Source organism: Macaca fascicularis, chromosome 12, assembly GCF_037993035.2.
Source record: "Macaca fascicularis isolate 582-1 chromosome 12, T2T-MFA8v1.1".
Taxonomy (NCBI): domain Eukaryota; kingdom Metazoa; phylum Chordata; class Mammalia; order Primates; family Cercopithecidae; genus Macaca; species Macaca fascicularis.
The window spans coordinates 20063709-20080091 of record NC_088386.1 but is presented as its reverse complement, the minus strand read 5'-3'; the positions used below and the strand labels follow the sequence as shown (position 1 = coordinate 20080091).

At 42.4% G+C, this 16383-nt stretch overlaps 1 protein-coding gene across 4 annotated transcripts in view; it reads right to left on the bottom strand.

Moving 5' to 3' along the window:
- The window catches only part of MGAT5 (alpha-1,6-mannosylglycoprotein 6-beta-N-acetylglucosaminyltransferase), a 329469-nt gene that overhangs the window by 200027 nt on the left and 113059 nt on the right, over positions 1 to 16383 (bottom strand). The gene's annotated exons all lie outside the window — the stretch shown is intronic.

Genomic DNA, 16383 nt, shown 5'->3' with positions numbered 1-16383 from the left:
AGAGAAGATATGCCAGAGGTACAAGCGGGGGTACCGCTTTCCCAGCTACATGAGGGAAAGCTATACCTCACTGCTCAGTTGTATGCTGTAGCACAAGAAATGTGGAACACCTGGCAGGCAGATTTTCTGTGGTTCTCACTTTCCCTCCCACCATGAGGCAAAATGAGACATTAAAAGGCAGAGTAGTTTCAATATTAATGCAGCCAGATCCTATCTAACGCAAGTACAGACCAGGCCACTCTTCTCAATCAGGGCTTCCAACAAGTAGGACCTGAGCACAGGTTGCAAATGGTTACCAGTATGCCAATCCCTTCAGCCAGAGTCCTGGGCCCAATACCAGTCAGCTTACGAACAGTGCCATTTTCTAAGTGCCACTCAAGGGACAGACTGAGCAATGATCCCGATATAAGGGACTAACCCAGGATGTACTTCAAAGTGTACATATATGCTTTAAAGGATTCTTCTTTGCAAGTAGCCCAAAAGAAAATGGTAGCAGGATCTTGAAGCAATTAGCTTTCAGAGCCCTGGATCACTGTTGGTCTGCCTCTTACTGTTTTCCCCTTGCCTATCAACAGAGTAACCAGTAGTTGGTAGTACTACTATTAATAAAAATAAATTATAAATTCTAGCTATGTCCCAGACATTGTGACACACAATCTTTTGTGGCTTAGCTCACTGAATCCTCAGAAGTTCTGTATGGTAAGAAGTATGAATATTATCATCTCTGTTTTATGAGAAGCATGAGGAAATAAAGGAAAAAGGTGATTAACTTGGCAAAGGTCAGCCAGCTATGTGGCAGAGGACTGACCATCTAGGCATGGCCCAGGGGTTATTAAACCATGCCCCACCTTCCCTATGTCATCCTCACTCCCCCAACAGCCTGTTTGTATATGGCAGACAATGATATGTATATGCTTAATGGGTCATGAAAAGCAATAAAGAATATGTAACTGATACTCTGTAGCCCACAAGGCCTAAAATATTTACTACCTACCTCTTAACAGAAAAGATTTGCCAATCTCTCAATTCTAGACCAGTGGTTCTCCAAACGTGGTCCCAAACTCAGTAACGGCAGCATCGCCAGTGAGAAATGTGAATTTTCAGGCCCCACCCACACCCACTGAATCAGCAACTGGGGAGATGTGGTCCGCAGTCTATACTTTAACAAGTCTCGAGGTGATTCTGATGCACACTCAAGTTTCAGAGCCCTTGACCAGGCAGTCTGATTCCAGACCCATACATTCCATCACTATTCAATACCACCACAATGCCCATTAAAATGAGGCTCAACTTCTGTCTTATACTATGACATAAGTTCCTCTGCCCCATCACACCCTTCTCCCCCTACGTACCTGCTGGTCTGCTCATCACCACAAACCCTGCACATGCTTCCTGAGGCGCTTCCCAGTCTTCACTCGGCTGCTCCTCCCACCCAGCTGGCACATGAGTGCTCTCCATTATGCTGACAATCAAACCCAGCCTGTCTGCCAAACCCCAGCTCCAGTCCCACCTGCCTCAGACCACTTTCCCCAGGGCTCCAGCCTGCAGTGTTCCTTTCCTAGTCTTACAGCACTTTTGACAATGGAATACTATTCAACCAGAAAAAAAGAGAGAACTCCTGTCTTTTGCAGCAACAGGGATAAACCTGAAGGACATTATGCTAAATAAAATAATCCAGGCACAGAAAGGCAAATACTGTACAATCTCACATGCTGACGCTAAAAAGTTGGTATCATAGGAGATAAAAGAACAGTGGTTACCAGGGGTGGGGAGGAGAGAGGGGGAGGAGAGAGGGGGAGGAGAGAGGGGGAGGAGAGAGGGGGAGGAGAGAGGGGGAGGAGAGAGGGGGATGGGGAGGGAGTGGTCAGTAGGTAAAAAGTTACAGTTAGGAGGAATAAATTCTAGTGTTCTATTGCACAGCAAGGTGACTATGGTTAATAATAATGTATATTTCTAAAAGAGACAATTTTAAGTGTTCTCACCACAAAAGTAGTGATAATTATTTGGGGGTGATGTGCATGATAACTACCCTAATTTGATCATTTCACAATGTATATGTGGACTGAATCTCACATTGTACTCCATTATTATGTATAATTATTGTATCAAATTTAAAAAAAAAATTAAAACAGGGAATAAAGGAGTATTATGAGTTAAAAACACCGGTCCACCTTGGATTGTTTAAAGTTTCTATGTGTGACTCCATGACATACTTTAGGAAGCCCCTCCTCCAACACACACCTTCCCAGAGAAAGGCACTGACCACAGTGGCACAATAAAGTATCTGCTAAGTGAATATGTCACCTAGGGCACTACAGGACTTTATTCAGCCCTTCTAACTGCAGGCCAACCAACCAGCACCTGCCCTCTTTCCTTCCTCCACACCGCTCCAAGTCTATATTGAGCATGAACTGCCATCAGGCCCTGGTGACTGAACAGTGAACAAGATGGAATTTCTACCCAAAGGGGCTGACACTCTGAAAGCCACATTAAGAACTAGATGCTGCACCTAGCTCCTTGGGAATTGGCTTTTTTTTTTTTTTTAAATAACCCATACTCATTACTTAATTTTACCCAGGGCTGAAGGAATTTTCCTAGGGCAAGCCAATGAGGTGCTATATCAAAAAAGGTGATTTTCTTTCACTATTTTAGTAAAGAGCCCGAATCACTGGCAGGAATTAGCTGTCCACTTTCAGACAGGAAGCCCCACTCTACTTCCTCAATTAACCCTACTAAATAGGCTGCTCAAGCTGTGCAGTTAAAACAAAGATCAAGGGCTAGGACCTGAACGATGCCTTCCTTAGAAGGTAGAAAGCTTCTTCTCCATCCTTGCCTTGGAGAGGGTCCAACACATCCAGATGGTGTATTACAGGGGCAAAGAGATGGCCAAAAAATCTCAGCCTAGGTAAAATTATCCCAGTTCAGAGACATGCAAATTTGAAGTGAAAATCCCTAGCTATGAGGAGTTCAGAGTAGAGTTCTGATTAGTGAGGGCCCAGATTTTAAGTGACTATAGAAGTGCCAGGAAACTTCTCTTCTCCAGCGGTACTTAGAGCTTGAAATGATAGAAACGATATCAGCATACACACAGCACACATAGAGAATCACAGACTGCATCTCTACAATTCCTACTGAGATGACAGAACTTAAGACTTTTCAAAAGCGTTATTCAGGAGACACCTTTATCTCTCACAGTAACAGGTGGACAACGAGGAGGATAATGAACAGCCATCCTCACAGAGAGTCTTGATGCCACAAAATGACAAGGAGGATCATCAGGAATGACCAGACAATTAATGAGGAAGCCCTAGACTAACAGTGATCAAGAAGTTGTTGCTGGAGCTAAGAAGATGCCTACCTCCAGACCTTCTAACAGCTGGGTCCTCTAGCTAAGTGCATCCAATGGGCACAGTGGGACTATACAGTGGATCTCAGAAGACCTTGTTGCCAACCAGAGTAATGTCAGCTCATGGCTGTGACTTCATCAATTCACCTCCAGAAAAAAGTCTGCACCAAGTCTGTTTGCAGAATTAGCCACTTCAACATGCATACCCTCTATCCTCCTACTTCCTAAAAGGGTAGCAATCACCTTGCTCCTTCCCACTCACGCCTCAACACAACAAAATCATCTTCCACCTTTCTAAAGATCATCAGAGATCTCTGGCAAAGAAATGTGTCAATTCTGAAAACAAAAAAAAAGCACATGAAAAAATGCTTAACATCATTAGTCATTAGAGGAAATGCAAATCAAAACCACAATGAGATACCAACTTCACATTCGTAAGGACATACAGATAAGAACAAGTGTTGGTGAAGATGTGGAGAAATTGGAACCCTCATCTACCACTGGTGGGAATGTCAAATGGTGCAGCCAGTGTGGGAAATAATCTGGCAGTTCCTCAAATAGTTAAACATGGAGTTACCATATGACCCAAACAATTCTGCTTCTAGGATTTCTCCCAAGAGAAATGAAAATACGTGTCTACACAAAAACTTATACACAGAAGTATTCAGCAGCAGTATCCATACTCAGCAGTATTATCCATAATAAACAAAAGTGAAACCAGCCCAATGTGCATCAACTGAGGAAACAAAACTGCCATATCCATGCAATTAAATATTATCTGGCTATAAAAAGGAATGAACTGATTATGCTACACATAGATGACTCTTAAGAACATTATACTAAGCGAAAAAAAGTCACAAAAAAACACATATTGCATGATTCCATTTATATTAAATGTCTAGAATAGGCAAATCTGTAAAGGCAGAAAATACATTAGTACTTGCTTAGGGCTGGGGTATGGAGAATGGAGGAAATGAGAGGTGATAGGTTAGGTGTATAGGGTTTTTCTAGGGTGCAACAAAAAGGTTCTAAAAATTGTGGTGATGGGAGTATAATTCTGTGGACATACCAAAAGCCATGGAGTCGTATACTTTTAAATGGGAGGATGGGTATGATATGTGTATTATATCTCAAAAAAAAAAAAAAAAAAAAAAAAAAAGCAAGTCCACCTCTAAAGCTATGGGGAAAAGGAGGAGTTTGGCTTAGAGCAGGCAGATGAGTGTCATGGGCCTAGCACAGCCAAGACCAGGTAGCACAGCCAAGACCAGGGCAGGAACTAAGGGCTGGCCACGGGCCTAGCAACAGAAGCAACTCACAGCGATCTACTTACAGTTCACCACATACGACCGCTCTTATAACCTCTGGATCACAACCTCACAGGCCCCCCTTTAGAAGGCTCCTGGCAAATGCCAATTTCTCAACCCACCTGAGAAGACTGAGCAGCAGCCCAGTTCCAATAGAGTGAGAACCAGACCAACGAAGCAGTTCCTCCAGGTGGCCATCCAACATCCCTGGAGGCCCTATTTCTTACACAAGGGCCTGCCTCCTGATATCCTTTGTTTATCAGAGGATAAACAAAGGCAGAAAAGCCCATCCCTTCAGAAGCAATGCCAGCCCCAAGCAGAGATCTGATCTCTTCCAAAAGCCCTGCAGGACAATACCATCCCATGTGCCACATTCACATAGGACAGTGCTGCTTTAACTTAGTGGTCCCCAGACCTCTCTGTCCTCTCTGTGTACCACCTGAGCTCCTTCATAGACATCCTTAAATGGTGGCTAGGGGGCCTACATTTAGCTTCACCCTGTACAGTAACCTTCAAGAAATCCTAAGTCGACTATGTCCACCCAATTTCCTTGGAAAATCCCACCCACATCTCCAGCCTCCAATCTCACCCCACCTCCTGCATAAAGCCTCCAGGTGCTCCCTAGACTGAGGGGAGCTCCCCTTCCTTGGAGTACTCGTACTCACTCCCCTTCCATGGAATACTCGTACTCACAGCAGTTCGTGCTCCTTCCCTGCTCTACAGGACTATCCCGTTTCATCTCGCCTATGGGGTCTGTGAGGCCCCCAAAGACAAGAAATGCTGGCAGTTGCCATGCCTTGCACACAGCGGGTGGTCATTAAGTGTTTGCTAAATGAAAGGACAGGATGGTGGAAATGAGGTGAAGAAATGCAAATTAGCAAAGATCTCCAAGACCTCCTCTTCTGGTATCAGCCACAGAATCTGGGCATTCTGACAGTACATTTGCACCTTACTTTTTGCAGGATTTTACCCTTAGTAGTGAAACCCTTGAAGAGGCAGGGTTAAACTAAAGTGGATATGATGGCAGTCAGGCATTAACAGAGAAGAAAACTGGAAAACACTCCAGAAAAAACTTCTAGGGGGACAGGGCAGTGAGATTACAGAAACAAAATATGTCTAAGACAAGGGATGGAGGGGAAAGCACCAGGGAACCTTTCTCGGAGGATACTTGTCTTGTCACTGTTATGCTGAGAAGATCACAGGAAATAACACCTGAAAGGGTGACAAGGAGAAACAGAGAACCTTGCATCAAAAACCTGAAAATCTTTGATCTGCAGCTTGTTCTACCATTGGCATTGTGTGATCCTAAGTGTGTCCATCTCAGTTTCCGCATGTATAACATGGAGAAAGTTCCAGAACCACAGAACACTGTTAGAGTTGGAGGAGGAGGGGTGAGCAACCGAGTTATTGGTTCTCAAACTGTGCTCCAAAGAACATCAAAAATTCATTCACAGAGATGTTCCAGAGGTTCCACAAATGTTTCATTTGACTTTTAGTTTTGTTTAAAATGTTTTTAAACATTTTTCAAAAAGAAGTTTGACATGCCAAATCCTAAGATACTCTAGTATCAATATACATAACAATTTATACAATCAATGTACATATCAATTTATACTGCAGAGACTCAGCAAAACTGCCCTGGCTACCTCCATACATTGGAGTTTGAACTTCAAATTCACACCTTACTGGTCACAAAATTAATGCTCAGTGGTGGTTTAGTTTACCTATTTTTTAAAATTCAGGCCCATATATCTATTCACATGAAATTATATGACAAAAAAGCACCACCCTAATTAAATGTCAGGTGAGAGTTGGTCACACATCTTGAAGTTCCAAGGCTGCTTGCCTGACTTCCATGTTTTAAGTGACAATTGTCTTCAGATGTTAATAATTCAACTTTGAAACAATTTCTACTACTTCTCTTTTCAGCCTCCATGTCAATTTACATTAAAAGCAACTTAGAGTGCTTGGTAAATTATTTTTTAAAATAGTAGCCCATTCATAATTGGAGGAATCTGGATTGCTTCTACTCTGAACCAAGACACAGTGCAGAAATCATCTGGGTGCTAACCTTGCAATGACTGCACAACATCTTACACAACTCCTGGTTTTGTGGCCACCACAGAACCACATCTTGCTGGTGTATTAATCAACTTTAACAGGAAATATGATAAATTTAAATGTATAAAATACCTTTTTACAGACTGGAAGACGTCTGGTTTTGCTTAGGAAAATAACCAAATGCAAACCCTCAATTTATAGAGGAAGACCCTGAGGCCAGAAAATGTTGTGTTTTCCCGTTAGAATCGGAATCAAACCAGCACCCTGGTGCTAATGGTTTGTAGTAATACTACATGGCCTCCGCCAAACCAAGCTGAGTCTACCAGCTGCATGCAGAAACTCAGAAAGGAAGAGACTTCTCTGTATGAAACACAAAACAGAAACCAAAGTCCAGTATTATTAAGAAGCCATGAGTCTAACGGAATGTCCCACCAACCTCAAGGGTTGAATCAACACATGAAAGGGAGAAAAATACACATTTACAGGATTACTGGTATAAGAAAGACAGATGGAACAGGGACGGGGGGCAGTCTTCATCTAAATACAGTTGGTGTTAAAAGGAGAAGCAGAGGAGGAGGAAGGGACAGGCAAAGCAGCTTTCTCTTCTAAAATAAATCCAAATTCCTGGGAAGAAGCTCTGAGGTCATTCGCTCCCCCAGATGGCCCAGTGCCACCAACCTGACAGAGCCCACTCAGCAGGTGCCCAAAGCTCAACTGTGATTCCCTGACAGCTGCGATGCCACCGACTCTCTTCTAGCTCTAGGAAGCAAAGGAGCTCAGCAGCAGACAGGGGTGCTGCCCGAGAATAGGTGTGAACAAAGACCCTTCACTTTCAGGACCTGGGTCCCTTTTTTTTTTTTTGTAAACAGGAAAAACACATTCTAAGTGAAAACAGTCACTTAGACTGTCCCTTTGGAACTGGCTAAACTAGTCTTATTTTAATTAACTAGCTGAAAGACACCAGAAAACAACACACCTTTGATATCTTAGGAAGACTCTTTGAGTATCTGGGTTTTAAACAGCCCATCCCCTCTTACATTGGAGGTGATCAAAGCAAGACAGTCCTGTACCCAGAGTTTTAATTCATTATGCTACACTTGCATTTTTCCTGTGGGCAGAGAAAGGAAAACCTCCAACACCACCCACCTGAAGCAGGTATTTGTCTTGCAGTTACACCATCCACTCAGTGGAGTTCAGGGCTCCATATCTGGCATCAATAGCAAAATAAATTTCCAAGCACTGTAACAGGACAGGTAAATCTGGGTCCAGAACATGCATTCTTCTTCCTGCCCTCTCTATTCCCAGTTTCCGCCACACCGACCCCAGCTGTTCTCTGCCATTCACAGGTATAAAGAGAGATGGAATGGGGATGGGGGCAGTCTTCATCTAAATACAGTTGGTGTTAAAAGAAGTAGAGAAGGAGGAAGGGACAGGCAAAGCAGCTTTAGAAGCAAAGCAGGCCACTAGAGGGCGTGGATGGGGGAAGAGAAAATCAACATTTGATGATTTTATCCTGACTTAGTCTCTTGGATGTGCACATTACTGGCAGGTGGACAAAAGGGAAAGAGGACAAGAGTGAGAAGGAAGCTGTGGCTGCTGGAGCACATAAGATCTTCACATGTTCTGTGAGTTTCATTCACCAGGCCCATACGATATTCACAGTTGACAGAATTTCCTAACAACAAAGAAAGGCAACAGCAGTAACTCCAAGAATTCTGAGGGGCCGGGTGCAGTGGCTCATGCCTGTAATCCCAGCACTTCGGGAGGCAGAGGGGGGTGGATCACGAGGTTGAGAGATCGTGACCATCCTGGCTAACTTGGTGAAACCCTGCCTCTACTAAAAATACAAAAAATTAGCTGGGTGTGGTGGCAGGTGCCTGTAGTCCCAGCCAGTCCGGAGGCTGAGGCAGGAGAACGGCGTGAACCCGGGAGGCGGAGCTTGCAGTGAGCCGAGATCGCACCACTGCACTCCAGCCTGGGCGACAGAGCAAGACTCTACCTCAAAAAAAAAAGAAAAGAAAAGAAAAAAAAAGATTTCTGAAAACAACTACTAAACCAAAACAAAGCATGGGTCCCTGAAAAATGAAATTAATCGCTTTAATCTAATGTTTCTCAATCTTTGCATAACTGACATATGGGTCTGAATAATTTTTGTTGTGGGAAGCTATTAGAGGTTTAGCAGCATTGCTGGCCTCTAGCCACTAGATGCCATTAGAGCCCTCCAATAACCCTCTATAACTACGGGGCTGTGACAATCAAAAAAGTCAACACTGCCAAAACTGCCTCGGTTGAGAGGGACTGCCTTATCAATCAACAGGATCTTATTCACCCGCTGGAAGATGCTCAGACAGGTTCTGCCCATGTGACTAGATTGCAGAGTGAGAGAGAAGCAGACCAAGGTGAACCTGGGAGTCCATCACCACCCCTGAAGACCAGCAGGCTCAGAAGCCTGTGTTGAGGCTGTGGAAGGCCTCAGAGTGAAGGAAGGTGGCTTACTGCTGATGCTGTCTCAAGGTGACTGATAAATGAGTCTCATTTTCTCCACATCTCTCAGTGCTGTCTGGGCACCAACTGAGAATCTCATTCCTCGGCTAGCTGTGCCCAATTTACTAATGAGTATAAGGCACTGGGCCTCTGCACCAAAGACCTAGTCCATAAATCAATGAGCATACGGAAGGCGGCTTTGAGGAAGACCAAAATCTGGATACTGCTTCATCAGACAGCCATTAGGAAAAAAAAAGAGAAAAAAAAACCTGCTAGGATTGTCACCTGGCTTCTGGCCCAGGAAACCATGAACAGGCTTTAAGACAGGTCGATAATGACTCTCTAAGAAGAAAGAATCGTCTGTGAAAAGATCACACAGCATGTCAATTTGTCAGGTAGGTCTCCTTAATGTTGAATGAAAATACTCAAAAGATTCGCTTCTACTCTCAAAGGACAGTAAAGCCACAAAGAAATTTTATAATAAGTGTAAAACGCACCTTTTCTCTGAGGATCAGACTTCTGGCAACACTCCACATCTAGAAAAAAACCAAGAATGACAACAGGCCAAAATGGCCCCAGTAATAAAGAAAATCATAGTCACAAAAATCACCACACTTATTTCAAAAATATGGGTAATGCCTTCAAGATAAAGCTCATTATTTAACAAATGCTTCCTAAGCCCTCCGGCCCAATCACCCTGACCCCTAGTACCCCTTTCCTCCACCTAGGGAGGAGCACAGGCTGGGTGCTGGCCTACCCCAGGAGTGTTCTAGCTGCCCTATCTGCAGAAAAGGGACAGTCATCCCCAAATCTGATTTGGTTAAAAAAATGAACTAGCTAATCAGTGAAGAAATACATACGTGTACACACACATGCACAATCTTAAGTGACCACTCAGGCTTATCCAACTTAACCTTATAAAGAATTTCTCATCACTTCTAAAATAAGGCTGCAGTAGTCAAGCAACTTGATCGCACAGCCCTAAGCTTTAACAGACCCAGAGTCATAAAAGCCAAGGTCTGAATTTTCCTAGGGAAGAAATCATTGGTTAGATGCTGTCTGGTAAGTTCACTTGTTCTTTAATGTATATACCAAGGTCAACTCTCCCAAACACTGCAAATAACTTGGGTCAACCTGACTGGTTTCTGGTCACAAACCCTCAGTTTGCACAAATGATAAACCAGCTCAAGCTAAAAATGGAGCCTCTCAGGAGAGTTTCTTGTCCTCAGAGCTTAGGACTGACTAAACCAGGACCTCCCAACTCTGCTGTACATAGAATCACCTGGACTGCTTTTTAAAAAATAGAGATGCCCAGCTCTCACACCCAAAGATTTTGATTTACTTTGTCTGAAGTGTGGCCCAAACAGAGGTATTTTTATTTTAAGCTGCTTAGATGATTTTAATACACAGCCAGGCATGCGAACTTTTAAGACATTCTATAACAACTCTATTGGCCCTATCTAGTGAAACCCAAAACGTGATCCAATCTGGAATTTCAAGAGGTAAGCTCTCTGCTCTTCTCCCACCCCACAAATGTAGTCATTGGCTTACTAGATAATTCATCTGTCAAGGTAGGCTTTGTTTTCTCCTTAAAGGAATCACAAGCTGGTCTTCTTAGGCCAATGTGAACAGCCAGACTTTCAATAGCTAGTCTACCACAGAGCCTTGTTAGATCAGCCCACACTATGGAAGGACTTGTAGAGAATAATGCTGAACTAATACAGCTTTTATTAACCTCTCCTGGGCATTTGGCTCCAAAGATGAGAAATGATTTGAGGCTAGCCTAATGGCCTCAATGTCTACAATGCTTTTAGCAACCAGCATCTCTCTAACATTGCTACTCAAACTCTCGTCTATGGAAAGGTAGCACTGAAATGATCTGCTAGGTTGTTAAAAATGCAGTATCTTAGGCCCAACCCCAAAACAATAGAATCAATTGGTGTTTATAACCAGACTGCAAGGTTATTTGTTTGTGCACATGAGAAGCACTGCTTTTTACCTTATCTAGGATAGTAAGAGCAGGGGCAGATCAGATCCTAATTTCCAGTGGAGGATGACAGAGAACATGGCACAATTCTTTTCATAACACGTACGGAACTTATATTACTTTTGAATAAGCTGGATGTACATCCTACTGACACATATCCAGCTGAGATGAGCATTATATACATAAATGGCAAAGTTTAATCACTGTGAACTAGGAGTGCTTATAGGACAACTCGTCCTGCTTTCTAGTTGCTGACAAAAAGCAAACGTTTTGATCCATTAGGTTAAAATCAAAGACAGTTTGGATACATGTTTTCCAAATATCTAACTCTGATAAAGCAGTAGTAATTCCACACAGCAAAGCGCCTTATGCAGCTACCCAACACATACCTTGCACTGGCAAGGTGGGGGCTTGAGTTTTTGTTGTTTTATAATCCAAAGTGCTCTCTTTGGAACAAGTACTTTGCAATCACAAGTACTTTCCCAGTTGAATTCAAAGTGAAATAGCCTTCAACTGAGATAAGCATGCTCATTAGGTGCCTTAATTTTGCATAAAAGTATTTCAATCAATAGTTAAAAGTTTCTGGAAATGATTCTAATTCCAATATTTTCCAGGGTACTTCAGTGACTTCATAGTCCCTGAAAGTCTTTCAAAGTGTGGTTGAAAGAAACTGTATTTGAAAGATGACTTAAGGGATACACAATCCATCCATTGCTCTAAATTGGCTTTGCCCAACCTCTTATGACCACTGAGCCTTTTAACAATAATATATAATCTCTCACACACACATACACTCCCAACCCTTTAGAAACTTTTCAGTCACTTCTCAGTGTTTACATACATATGAGAAAGATAGGGTATTAAAGTCATAATTCACTTCTGAAACAAGGTATTGAAAGTTTATGAAGTTCATTTTGATACCATCTTTGTTAATGTTCCAAATGATTAATGGCAAATTACCATTTGCCCATTTAACCTGTAACACACAGCATTTAACTTAATTATGTCGGTAAAAAAGTATAATTTGTCAATAAAATTCATTCTGAATTTATATACTTGTTAGTATATATTTGGTGTGAGGACCAAATGCATATTCAAAACAGACAGCAATCGACTTACACCCCCAACTAGACAAACTGTCCAATGTTTGCATTTCTTACCTCTGGACTTCAAAACAAATCAAAGAGTTTATAAGAGAACTCATTGCTTCCTTTGAACATGTTTTCCAGCAGAACCTTCACCCCATTTCCCAGGAAGAAACCACAATGGGGAACTATGCCTGCTCTATCTTTGGGGTACTTACAGTTCTCCCAGAGGGGGAAGGACAGCATTTCAGCTTGAACAGGCTGCTGGACACACTCTGTTCCTGCTCCCACGGGTTAAATGGGCAGAACCCACCTGCAGATGCTCAGTCATCACCTGGGTGGCTATGAAGATTACATTTAGGGTGGATAAGGAAGTCTTACACCCAAAACACATCTCCCAACTTTGCTTTACACTAAAAAATCTGGTACTGTATTTTAATTTTTGTCTAGCTTCTTCTGTTTCCTCTAGTTCAGAATCCAGAAGGGAGGAAGGATGTGATTAATTGCCATCTCCAATACCTCGAAAGTTTATTTTTATATATTTTTTCCAGTTGTGTTTCTAAATATCAGGCTAAGACAGGTGGTTTTCCAGCAGTTATTTGAAAGCATTTCACCACAAGTAACACATTACAGGTGTATGAATCTTTAGTCCTAATAAAGACAAAATGACTATAACAGTCATAATATTTTCTATTTCTAAATACTGATTTTTTAAAAAAATACTATCAGATATGCCAAAAGATTTCAGATGAATGCAACTTTTGACTAAAGGGAAAATAACACGAGGAAAATCAACAGAATTCTCATATACTCCTCAATAATTTATACTTCAATCTAACTTTTCTTAATGCATCCTGTCTTTAAACAGCACTCCATTAAGAATATAAATTTTTTTATTATAATGTAACATATAATGGTTCAAAACCTCACAGACTGCTAGTGCAGATCACTCTTCCGACTGCAACTAACCACCATATCCAAGCTCTTAATAAATACTGGTAGGCTTTCACTCTCTTCCATCTTAAGGGGAGATCAGGGATTATATACATAAATACCTAATTTATGTCCTTCAAAAGTACAAATGGTAAAGAACATATCACTGTCATTTGAGAATGAAAGCTCAGGGCACCCTCAAAAATCCCTAGGGGGTGAGAGCCACCCGATGGGAATCACTGCTCCGGCTGTTCCAAATTCCGGCATTTGGCCTGACCCTGGACCACATGTCTTACAAGACATCTTCAAAGCAATTCATATTCGACCTTAAATATAAAGCAGTAAAAGAAAGAACAGAAAGGCCGGGTGAAACATACCATTGGGTTTACTGTAAACATGTCAAAAGTTTTGCTCATTATACACTTTATGTATCCATGAAGACTTAGGGAAGAAATTTTTCTTTCATCTGCATATCAATATTCATCTAGGTATCTGAACAACTGGTTGGATTTTACTAGATCGACACACTACAACATAACTGACAGTGCTTCTCTCTCTTCAAGAAGGCTGCCAAGAAAAGCTCACCATCTACTTCAGGAAGTAAAGTGGACTCACTAATTTTTTGTATAAATCCCAGTCCTGACTCATTTTCCTACTCTCTTCTCCTTATCTTTTTTCTTACTTAATGGTAAATGTATTTTTATCTTCTTGTATTACATGTTTTACTCCTTTCTGGAACATATGATAATTAAACAAAAAGAGCAAGACAGCGATGGCAGGCAGAATACCAGCCTCCCAAATCCATCCACATCCTCATCCCCAGGACATAAATGGCAAAGGGAAATTAGATGGAATTAAAGCTAATCAGCTGACCTTAAAAGGGGAAGAAGATTCTAGACTACCTAGGTGGGCTCAATGTTATCACAGGGTCATTAAAAGTAGAAGAGGGAGTCAGAGGGTAGGTCAGAAGGATGTCAACCATCTTTCCTCAAGACCACTCAGACTATTAAGTGGTTTGCATAAATCAAGGTTATTGATTTAACAAGTCTGGTTATTTGGTTTATCCGGTAACCTTTGGTTCTATTCTAATAGTAATCAGATTAGGAATATAAGAAGAGGGAGCTCCCTAACAAAGGTGACAGTCCCAAAAAGTAATCGATAATACTGAGGGGAAAACTCCAAGATATATAGAGCAGAAAAGAACCGGGCCGGGCGTGGTAGCTCATGCCTGTAATCCTAGCACTTTGACAGAATAGGGCAGGTGGATCACAACGTCAGGAGATCGAGACCATCCTGGTTAACATGGTGAAACCCCACTTCTACTAAAAATACAAAAAATTAGCCAGGCATGGTGGCACGTGCCTGTAGTCCCAGCTACTCGGGAGGCTGAGGCAGGAGAATCACTTGAACCCAGGAGGTGGAGGTTGCAGTGGGTCAAGATGGCGCCACTGTACTCCAGCCTGGGTGACAGAACAAGACTCTGTCTCAAAACAAACAAAAAATAAATAAAACACGTTTCAGGCAATAATTCTTTTTGTTGTTGGTGGTGGTTTGTTTTTGAGATGTAGTTTCACTCTTGTCACTCAGGCTGGAGTGCAGTAGTGGCATGATCTCTGCTCACCTCAACTTCCACCTCCTGGGTTCAAGCGATTCTCCCACCTCAGCCTCCCCAGTAGCTGGGATTACAGGCATGTGCCACCATGCTGGCTAATTTTGTATTTTTAGTAGAGACAGGGTTTCACCATGTTGGCCAGGCTGGTCTTGAACTCCTGACCTCAGCTGATCTGCCCATCTTAGCCTCCCAAAGTGCTGGGATTATAGGCGTGAGCCACCACGCCTGGCCTAGGGCCATATTTCATCTGGGCAACAGCCTTATATATCTCACAACTGCCCGGAAGCATCACATGACACCACATCTTTTGTAAACAGGATGTAATACAGACTTGCGGGATGATCCCAGAAAAGTCTTATAGCTGAACTCCTGACAAGGATACATTAAGTAAGACATGACAAGGGTGGGGAAAGCACAGATAAGGTCAAAGGCCACATGTGTCATTTGTATCACATTACTTCTCCTCTGAACCTCTCCTTTATGTTTCCACCTAACTTTATGCTCTATGAAGATAAGATGATCTTAATTATCACTGTAAGAAAAGCTAACAATTACAGATCATGATCCTTAGCAGACTTTCTCTCTTCTAATGCTTACTCTAAGCCTGTGAAGTAGGTGATGATTGTCTCCATTCAGAGTAGGGAAAATGGAGGCACAAAGAACTAAGCAATCTGTTCAATGTCACACTGCTACCAGGTAGTACAGCTGTTGCAGACTGGGCATCAGGCTCTTTAATCAGTGTTCTCTAGTGGATCAGTACCTCTCAGAGAGCTTCACATTTAGAAGGTCTCCAAACTTATAAAAGTAATAAATGGAACAAGTCTAGAAAAAAAATGAGAGGAGGCCAGGCGCGGTGGCTCACGCCTGTAATCCCAGCACTTTGGGAGGCCAAGGTGGGCAGATCACAAGGTCAGGAGTTGGAGACCAGCCTGGCCAACATGGTGAAACCCCATCTCCACTAAAAATACAAAAATTAGCTGAGGGTGGTGGCACATGTCTGTAATCCCAGTTACTCGGGAAGGTGAGGCAGGAGAATCTCTTGAACTCAGAAGGCGGAGGCTGCAGTGAGCCGAGACCACGCCACTGCACTCCAACCTGGACAACAGAGCAAGACTCCATCTCAAAAAAAAAAAAAAAAAGATAATAATTAAATCATTTATGGAAGTTGAGTTCCTTTGAGTGATAGGCTTTCCCCCACCAATTTCATCCAGGAAGCTCTGCTAGTCAGCTATTTTCAAATGAGGAGCCAGGTAGGTATTATGAATTCCCACCTGGGGAAAGTTTCATAAAACAGTTAGTCCTTTGTCCTCTTTCCCTAGTACTGCTTTGGTCATTACAGGTTTGTTTTATATCTGGAAATTTAAAAAGAAAACTTCCCAGATTATTCTGTTAACATTTACTTATATCCCTCCCCCAGCCGGTGAAGCATCTCTGCTAGGAGGTGTCTTGCCCCCCATGACAGAAAGTAGAATCCAGAATGGCCGAGTGAGAAGTCTCACATGACTTAATTTCAAAGACATTAGGAGGCACAATTAAAATTTAGGCGGTGAGCAAAACAATTCTTTTAGAGC